The sequence below is a fragment of the Rattus rattus genome, chromosome 2, assembly GCF_011064425.1.
Source record: "Rattus rattus isolate New Zealand chromosome 2, Rrattus_CSIRO_v1, whole genome shotgun sequence".
NCBI classification, from domain to species: domain Eukaryota; kingdom Metazoa; phylum Chordata; class Mammalia; order Rodentia; family Muridae; genus Rattus; species Rattus rattus.
The window spans coordinates 180,733,736-180,743,325 of record NC_046155.1 but is presented as its reverse complement, the minus strand read 5'-3'; the positions used below and the strand labels follow the sequence as shown (position 1 = coordinate 180,743,325).

The 9,590-nt window shown below is 39.0% G+C and overlaps 1 pseudogene; it reads left to right on the top strand.

Annotated features, from left to right (window-relative positions):
• The first annotated feature begins 282 nt into the window (after window positions 1-282).
• On the top strand, window positions 283-1,702 carry LOC116893479 (annotated as a pseudogene).
• Window positions 1,703-9,590: the final 7,888 nt, after the last annotated feature.

Genomic DNA, 9,590 nt, shown 5'->3' with positions numbered 1-9,590 from the left:
CATCACAAATCTAACTAATTACACTCCCTTATTTGTTCCATCTTGTGCCAAGTTAGACACTTTCAATAAAGATCAGATATGTATTAGAAATCACTGACCTTGAAGGCTGGCATGCTGTTTTAGTGAAAATCTGTACAGTTATAATGAATGAAAAGTGTTAGCTGCTGGGAGCTCTTTTCTAAATAGTTGCAGACTGAATTATCTTAAAAGAGAGCTTAGTAATTTGTCATGTATGTAATCTGGGAGCAAGCCCCATTAATCTGAATTGTACCTACTTCTGTATGCAATACTATTCAACACGTGAAAACTGAAAAAGAGTCTTGTCAATGTAATGAGCTTGGTGCAATGCTTCATGATCCCTTCAACTGTGCACCTTATAAAACAAGTGACACTACAGAAACATCTAATAACTATACATGCTTTAATGACAGGGATGTCTCTATTGACTCGTCAAATCTAGATGGACATAAAAGCATGCACACTGGAGAAGAATGTTCCAATTCTATGTATTGAATGAAATCTTTATATTTGTGTTCCAAAATTTGTCAAGATCAAAGATGCTACCCTGCAAAGAAGGAGCAGAGACAGGAAGAATATGATGATGATTTCAGTTCTACATACAGTCTCATGCAACAAATAATATACATTGGAGAGAAACCATATCAGTGTGGGCACTGCAGGAAATACTTCAGTACCACCTCAAGCCTCAGTATACATCAGAGAATTCATACTGGAGAGAAATCCTGCAAGTGCAATGTTTATGACAAATCCTTTAACAAGTGCACAAATCTTAAAACACATCAAAGACTTAATACTGGAGAGACACTTTACAAATGCACAGAATGTGCAAAGTCATCAGTTGTCAGGACTTAAGAGCCATCAGAAAAGGCATACTGGAGAGAAGTCTTACAAAAGTAAGGAGTGTGACAGATCCTTTGCCCACTGTACTTCATTAAGATGGCATCAGAAAATTCATTCTCCTGAGATATATCATGAATGCAAAGAATGTGACAAGTCCTTTTTTGAATTATCACATCTTAAAAGGCATCACAGAATCCACATGGGTGGGAAGCCTTACAAATGTGAGGTATGTGATAAATCCTTTACTATAAACTCAACTCTTAAAACTCACCAGAAAATTCATACTTGAGAGAAACCCTACAAATGTAGGGAATGTGACAAATGTTTTACCAAGTGATCACATCTTCAAAGACATCATAGTGTTCATACTGAAGAGAAACCCTACAGATTTAGAGAATGTAACAAACCCTCTACCCAGCTTTACCTTATTAGAACATATGCAGAGTTCATATTGGAGAGAGACCTTACATATGTAAGGAATGTGGCAAGTCTTTTACTAAGTGATCAACTCTTCAATGCATCAGAAAATACATAATGAGAAGAAACCTTGCAAATGTATGGAATGTGATAAATCCTATACGCAGGCTTTAAATCTTCAATCACATCAGAGTTTATACTGGTGAGAGACCTTGCAGATGTATGAAATATGTCAAATCTTTTACTAAGCACTTACTTCTTAGAGAACAGCAGAAAATTATACTGGAGAGATAAGCCTTATAAATGTAGGAAATGTGACAAATCTTTTACTCAGGCCTCAAATCTTTGAACACATCAGAAAGTTCATACTTGTGAGAGGTCTTATAGATGTATGGGATGTGACAAATCTTTTACTAAGCACTAACTCTTAGAGGACATAAAAATTCATATTGGGGAGAAATCTTACAAATAAAAAAAAACTGATGGTTCCATTATCTACCTTTCAAACCCTAGAAGATATCAGAAAGTTCATACTGGAGAAAAACATATCATTCTATCCATTGTAACATGTTATACCCATTGTCTGGCATAACCTGCTTACAAATCACAATGTAAGTAATAGAAAAATGAGGATAACTAGCTTGTGAATGCTTATACTAAAGATTTAAATCTTAAAAAAGTAAGAAAGTTTATATTAAAATAAAAATCTGTAAATATAACTTTGGGAAAAGCTTTTCATTTTCTTTAATATGTATGAGTGCCTGGCCTGCAAGTACATCATGTATGCCTGGTGTAGGTAGACACAAAGAGTGTGCATCAGGTCCCCTGAAGTTGGCACTATAGACAGTTATGTATCCCTTTCTATATGTTGGAAATTGAACCCCAGTTCTTTAAAAGAGCAAAAATTGCTCTTTACCACGGAGCCTTATCTTCTATCCCTGGGAAAAACTGAAAGAAAAACATTTAGCTTATTCAATATCCAACCACTCATAATAATGCCAGACAAGATGGTATGTGCCTTTAATCATGTATGGATACATAGCCAAGAAGATCACTGTGAATCCAGGTCCATCCTGGCCTACATTGGAGTTCCAGGACTGCCAGGACTACATAGATTCTGCAGCAACATAAAAATGTAAAAAAAAAATATGAGGACTCTAATTCTGCTCTACAACACAAAGTCCATACCTCTGAGAAACCATGTGACAGTATATTATATATAATAACCATGGCTTGGTGTTCATTGGAAATTACAACCCCTCCCAAAATTATTGTATTTAACAAATGCTTTACAAAGTAGTGCTGAAATTGCAAACATAAAAGAAAATTCATCATCAAAGAAAATGTTGTAATAAGTTCTCATCTTTCATTCACCTTCAAAATATTCATACTAAAGTAAGTCTTTACAAATACAAAAAAGGAGACTAGGTGTAAAGAGACAGATTTTGCATGTTCCGTCACTGATATGCTGACATACAGCTTAGAAATCCTCAAAGGCTTAGGATATAGTGATGTATGCCTTTCATTCTAATCATCTGGACAAAGAGGTAGGTGCATTCCTTTGAGTTTGATGCTAGCCTTGTTGACAAATTCCATGTTAGTCAGGGTTAAACAGGGAAACCCCAGTCTTAAAAAAAGAAAAGAAAAGAAAAGAGAAAAGAAGAGGATAAAAGAAAAAAAGGTAAAGAAAGTTAGAAGAAGAGGAGGAGGAGGGAAGGAAGAAAAGAAGGAAAAGAAAAGAAGGAAGGAAGGAAGGAAGAAAGAAAGAAAGAAAGAAGGAAAGAAAGAAAGAAAGAAAAAGAAAGAAAGAAAGGAAGAAAGAAAGGAAGAAAGAAAGAAATATTGAAAGGCAATCCTGGTAGACATGTAGGAATTCCTTTTGAGGTACTGATGGGGAAGTTTTGCTCTACATTCTAAAATTAAATAAAATAGCTGCCACTAACAGTCATTAGAACTTCATGGAGTTAATGCTGACTCTGGAACCCTTCATCAGCCATGATGAAATCATAATTGGCCAAGTCTTACACAGTTACTTATTCTTAGTACTTTCTAAACAGTATGGGCCTCTGTATTACCCACCTCCTACTGTAAGAGTAGTTGTCCTTCACAATGCTAGAGAGTGGCACAAACTGAAAGGCTTGGATTTATCACTGTATGAATTTCTCCATGGATCAGGCCTCAAATCCATTCAAAAGAGAAGTCAATTATGCTTATATACAATAATGCCAGTATTGCATCAGTGCGCACATCTTGGCTAGTACTTTCATACTGTAGGATGCATGGTCCAGGGGTATGTAAGATCATGACATCATTTCACTTCCAGAAGTCTGCAGAAGACCTTGCAGTGCTACAAAAGTTAGTCAGTTGGGAGAGTTTTCTGTTAAGTTCACAATTGCTCTCTGTCTATCTTGTAACCAAACTGTCTTCAGTAAACACCATGTGCATAGGATGGTCATGCAAGAGCTCTAGGAATGGCCTGTCTTGTTTGGGGTACCTCCATGAGCAGGAATTCCTAAGAAGACACCATATATACAAACTTTAATTTTTTTTTTTCAGAGCTGGGGACCAAACCCAGGGCCTTGCGCTTGCTAGGCAAGCACTCTACCACTGAGCTAAATCCCCAACCCCCAAACTTTAATTTTTATGTATAGATGAATAACATATCTTTATAGATGAGTATTACATTTTCATTTTCACATGTGTCAGTTGATAGATATCTGAATTGATTTCATTGCCTAGGTACTGTGAATAAAGATGCAATGAACATGATGGGCAAGTACTCCTGGGTAAAGATGGAGAGTCCTTGGAGGTCATGCCCAAGAGAGGATGTTGTGTATCAGTTTCCTCTATGATTACACTCTCCAACTTGGAGGAAGCTCCTTAAAACATAGGATGTTAAAGGAGAGGTAAAGCAACAGGATGCTCTAATGGCAGGTGATACTTTCAATCCTACAGAGAATCACCAGAAGCTCAGAAATATATAGCTTCGGGAAGTCCCAGAAACTGGAAAATTCTCTACTGTGCTTCGGCCTCAAGCATATATAATCAGTAAGGATTCTGACATTGTCAGACAAAATGAACTTCCTAGAAGATGCTCAGACCAGCCATGAAGTAATCACCAGTCAAGTAGTCTGCCTGGACCAGAGGAGACAAGATAAGCTGTTTGTTGGAAGTAGTGAGTGGCTTGAAAGACTTCCCTTCTTGGGTGAGCTACCTGCAAGCTGTGCAGTGATCTCCAGGTTTGCAGCTTCATTAGCTATCGCCCTCACCAGGTGATGCAGCTGTCAACATTCAGTCCTTCATTCTTTTATCAGTAGATCCTTCTCCACACTCTTGTAACTCATCCCATTTAAACTCACCAAGAATTAGAGATGTCTCAGTGGTTGAGAGCTCTGCTCTTTCACAGACTCACTTTGAGTTCCCAGCACACTCATATTTGCACTCAATATGTAACCTCACTGTCAGGCCATCCAATGCCCTCTTCTGGCTTCTGTGAGCACCAGGAACACACATAGTTCAAAGACACTTATGCAGACAAAACACCTCTTTAAAAAAACAAAACAAAACAAACCAGGTTTGTTTAACAAGTTGCAGTTCGTTGGTTCAGAATATTAATTTTTCATTGGTTCCTTGTCTGGAATAAGTAGATATGTGTCTTTTTTCCCAGAGGAATAATGACATATGCAGGTCTATAACTGGGTCACCCAGATTTTTTTGATATTTCTCTCTCTCTTTCTTTCTTTCTTTCTTTCTTTCTTTCTTTCTTTCTTTCTTTCTTTCTTTCTTTCTTTCTTTTCCCCTTCCTTCCTTCCTTCCTTCCTTCCTTCCTTTCTTTCTTTTTTTTCTTTCTTTCTTTTTTTTTTTTTTTTTTCTTGTAGTGGTGAGTTTGGGCTACACCACTTTGGCTCCTATCAAACGACATGTGCCCTCCTGCCCAGGAGCTATCTGGATTAGTGAATGGAAAACGCACACATGCACACACGCATGCACACCAGTTAATTCTAAAATGCCTTGGACCTCAAAAAGACTGGGCACTCCTAAACCTTTCCCTTCTACCCCAGGCCCAATCAGGGAAGTGGCCAGTGGACACTTACCCAAATTCTTACATGGCTCATTGGCTATTTCTCTTTCCTGCAGCTCTAGATCTGATCCATCTCCTGCTGCATCATGGCGATCTTTTTTCTTCCCAGCCTTGCATCCTAGCCTGTGCAACTCTAAGGGTCCTGCCCCATAGCCAGCCTTTGGCCATTGGCATCTGTATTTGTTGATCAAAAACCAATTGAGGACAAGGACTTTCAGTGTTTGGATACACAGATTTCAGATTGAATAAAAGCACCAGGACCAACCTCCAAGCCTTTTTTTCTTTTTGTGAGAACATATACAATGATTTTCAAAATAGACTTTCTAGTCCTCATTCCCACAGCAGAATTTGAACTCCTTCCCCCATTTAAATACCAACAGTAGTTACCATTCTATTCATGATGTAGCTAGGGCAGAATGGTAGCTTATAATAATCCTTGTCTGCATTTCACTGATAGGTTTAAAAACTTCTTAGTTTGTTTGAGTTTTTCTTTGGGTTTGTTGCTGTTGTTCCTTCGTTTGTTTTGCTGTTGTTATTGTTATTCTGCTTTTTTGTGCTTTTAAATTTTTGAGATAATGGTGTAATTTTAACATGCTGCTTTTCTCTTTCCTTTTGCAAATCCTTACATATAGTCTTCCCTGCTCTCTTTTAAATTCAAGTCTTCTCATTTAATTATTTGCTATGTATGTATATATATGTATATATGATGTATATGTATATGTATAATGTATATATAATTGGTATACTTATATAGTCCTAAATATGACCTACTCTATCTATATCATGCTAATTGTATATGTTTTCAAGGCTGTCCACACTTTGTAAGGATTGAAGCCTTGTGGGCTTTTCCCTGTCTATTTGCTTTACATCAGTAACTTTGGAAGAATCTAGTGGTTCTCTCTCTCTCTCTCTCTCTCTCTCTCTCTCTCTCTCTCTCTCTCTCTCTGTGTGTGTGTGTGTGTGTGTGTGTGTGTGTGTTAGAAAGAAAAAAAGACTTTGATGCTTTAAACAGAGCCTTTAATTTTCTAATTTTATTTAAAAAATTTTTAGACTTCAGAGTTTATCCCCCTCCTGGTCCACCCTCTGACTCTTCCACATCCCATACCTCCCTTCCCTATCAGAGCCTTTACTACTACAAAGCCTGGGTCACTAGTACACAAGTATTGTGAATCTGAGTTGCGTTAAACTCTTCTTCATCAATTTCCGAGATAAAATATTTAAAATAGAAACATATACCCTGAATATAATCAATTACTGAGCTGCATCCTAAAGCTGATTACTGTTTTCTCGATTATTTGTTTCAGCTTCCTAGAATACTGTCACCCTGTTTTTCTGACTATCCGTGCAATTATAGTGTAAGAAAATGTTAACTCCCCAGAGGTCTGCTTAAAAATCACAACAGTGTAAGTAATAAAAACATAAAGTTAAGAAACTTGAGAAAGCTTTTAATGAAGTTTCACTCTTAGAAAATACCTCAGTTTATACTAAACTAAAATTCTGCAAAAGTAACTGAGACCATTGATGTGGATCATAGACACCATAAGTGGGTATGACTTTTCAGTGCCTTCCACCTCTGGAGTTTGCAATGTGTTACTGATACAGGGAAAGCTGTTCTTTAGGTAGGAGTTTTCTTTATTTTGAGACAGAGACTATGTTCCACATTCCTGAAAGGTCTCTCCCCAAATCAAAATATGGCTTTGGCTTCTCACGTTTGTGTTTTAATAGATGGCGCTCTGGCATCTGAATTGAGCCCTGTTGCTCTTCGGTATACATTATACAACCCAGAGGCTGATAGTCCAATGTGAGTGTTAGGCTGCCTACTTTACATAATGAGTTCAGAACTCATTATGGGGGTCAGATACAGGGGTGCTGCGATCTGTCAGCTCCAGTTCTGGTCTAGCTGGCATCAAACACGTGGGGAGACTGTGCTTAGGGAGTGCAGGTCAGCCTGACATCTGGAGCTGCGAGGAAGGAAGCCTTAGACCGAGTGGGAGGGACCGATTCCCGTGGGGCGGGGCCACTCACCCGGAAACAGAGGATGGGAGGATGCTACACATTGGATAGGTGTAAAGGAAGGGTGTGGAGTAGGCGGGTGTAGAGGAGTGACGAGCACGGGTGCTGGGATGCAAAGTGTGTGAGCTTAAGAAATTGAGACTATAGAGTCAGAGTCAGAAGTGTCATTTTCCGACCCAGGGCCTGCACGGTGGGGAGACGCACGGTGCAGACTTGTGTGCAAAGTACACAGCCCGTGTCTCGGAGGACCCGTGAACTCCCCTAAGTCACTGGTACCAGGAGGGGTATCCTGGGAGAGTCAGCAACTCAGCGACGGGAACCCCAGCCCAGCGGCCCTGGAACCCCCAGGTCAGAGTAACTGGGGCTGGAGAACGGGCGGGAGCAGAGCAGAGTATGATCAGAGTCTACACTACTCATAAGGAATACAGCTCTCAAAATTGTTCTGTGGATGTCTTACCCTCTTCGCTAAATTTTCAATAATATTAACTGGATAATGCGATTTTTAATTGACCGTCTAGCCTCCAGATAGTCTCCTAAGAATTATCTAGTAGAACATTTAAATTTGTCTGTTGATATTTGCAAACGCCGTTCTATTTGCTATGGTGGAAAGGCCAAAGCTCTTGAAATTTATAATCATCTATGCTAACTTCCGTATTCTACCACTTCCCTGTTCAAGAGAGTGGCATATGGACCTAGGGACTTGGATTCCCCGAGAGTTTTTAGGTATTAGTCATTAAAGGAACACCTGCAAATTTAATTGAGAGTACAATTTGTTGTGAGTTCCACAGGTATGGATGTAAACATTAACTTTTAAAAGTCAACGTTTTATCCACCATTAATTGTCCATCTAAAATTGTGTATGCACTCAGTGATGTAAATACAGCACTGTGAAAAGCTCTGTGCTGCCAGGCTTGGCGACACTCATCTCTTATCTCAGCACTCAGGACACAAAGGCAGGTGGATCTCAGTGAGTTACTTGTAGGCCAACCAGGTCTACACAGTGAGTTTCAGGACTACCACAGCTTCGTTGTGAGACCTTGTCTCCAAAAACTTAAATATAAATACAACAATAAGAAAAACAAGGGGAAGGAAGAAGGAAGGACAGGAAGGAGGAAAGGAGGGGAAAAAGGAAGGAAGGAAGGCAGGTGAGACAAGAAAAAGAAAAAAATGTGTCTTCTTGTTTTGAATACTTAATTGTGCAAATCGAGCCTGGAAAATCACAGTATGCATTTGAAGGAATCAGGTCACAGGATTTTCACAGTTAGCCAGGGCATTATAAACCAGCATTTAGTGGTGGCACACACCTTTAATCCGAGCACTTCAGAGGCAGAGGCAGGTAGATCTTGGAGTTCTTTGCCAGCCTGGTTTACAGAGTGAGTTTAAGGACAGCCAGGGCTACACAGAGAAACCCTGTTTTGCAGGAAAAGAAAGAAAGAGAGGGAAATGAAACAAAATTAAAAGGCATTAATTGTAGTATAGGATAATATTAGAAAGTCTTGTGAATAATTATGATAACTCATCTACATCAGAAAACTGTCTGCAATCCTCTTTTCTTAATAGTTCAAGAAAAGCATTCTGCCCCTGGATACATGGCCAAACTGTTAGGTAGAAGTTACCGTGTAGACCAGGCTGGACTGGAATTCACAGATTTCCACCCATCTTAATCTCCTCAGTAATCACATTAAAGTTGTGCACCAGCAGGAATGTTCAAACTGTTGTCTTTTATTCTGTGGTCTGTTGACAATCAGTGGTGGCTGTGGACTTCTGCCAAGAGGAGGGGCAGTGCCTTGTGCCTATTCAGAGGTCTCTGTACAGAGACTGCATGTTGCAGAATTAGATGAGTCTGGTTTCTGTGGGTGAGAATAATTTGCTTGCTTTCTCCCTTGCTTTTCCTTGGGTTCTTGGCAAATTAGATTGCAAGCATGTGAGATTTGTGTGAATATGTCTTGCATTCCACTGAGTAAGGCGAAATCCTCAGAGGAACAAAAACAGATTTCAGGAAATGTTTTCTCCTTTAGTGTGTTCCTTTTGGGGAGTATAAGGCTTCATCAGTTTTAGTCCAGAATAAATTTATAACCTCACTAGTATATACTATTCACATCCCCATCATTCAGTTCCATTTCTGCCCCTGAGATTAAACTGAATTGTGATTGGAAGTGAGGTTCAAGTTATGGAAACTGAAAATACTTTTAAAATACTTTCAGTATTCCAACACTAC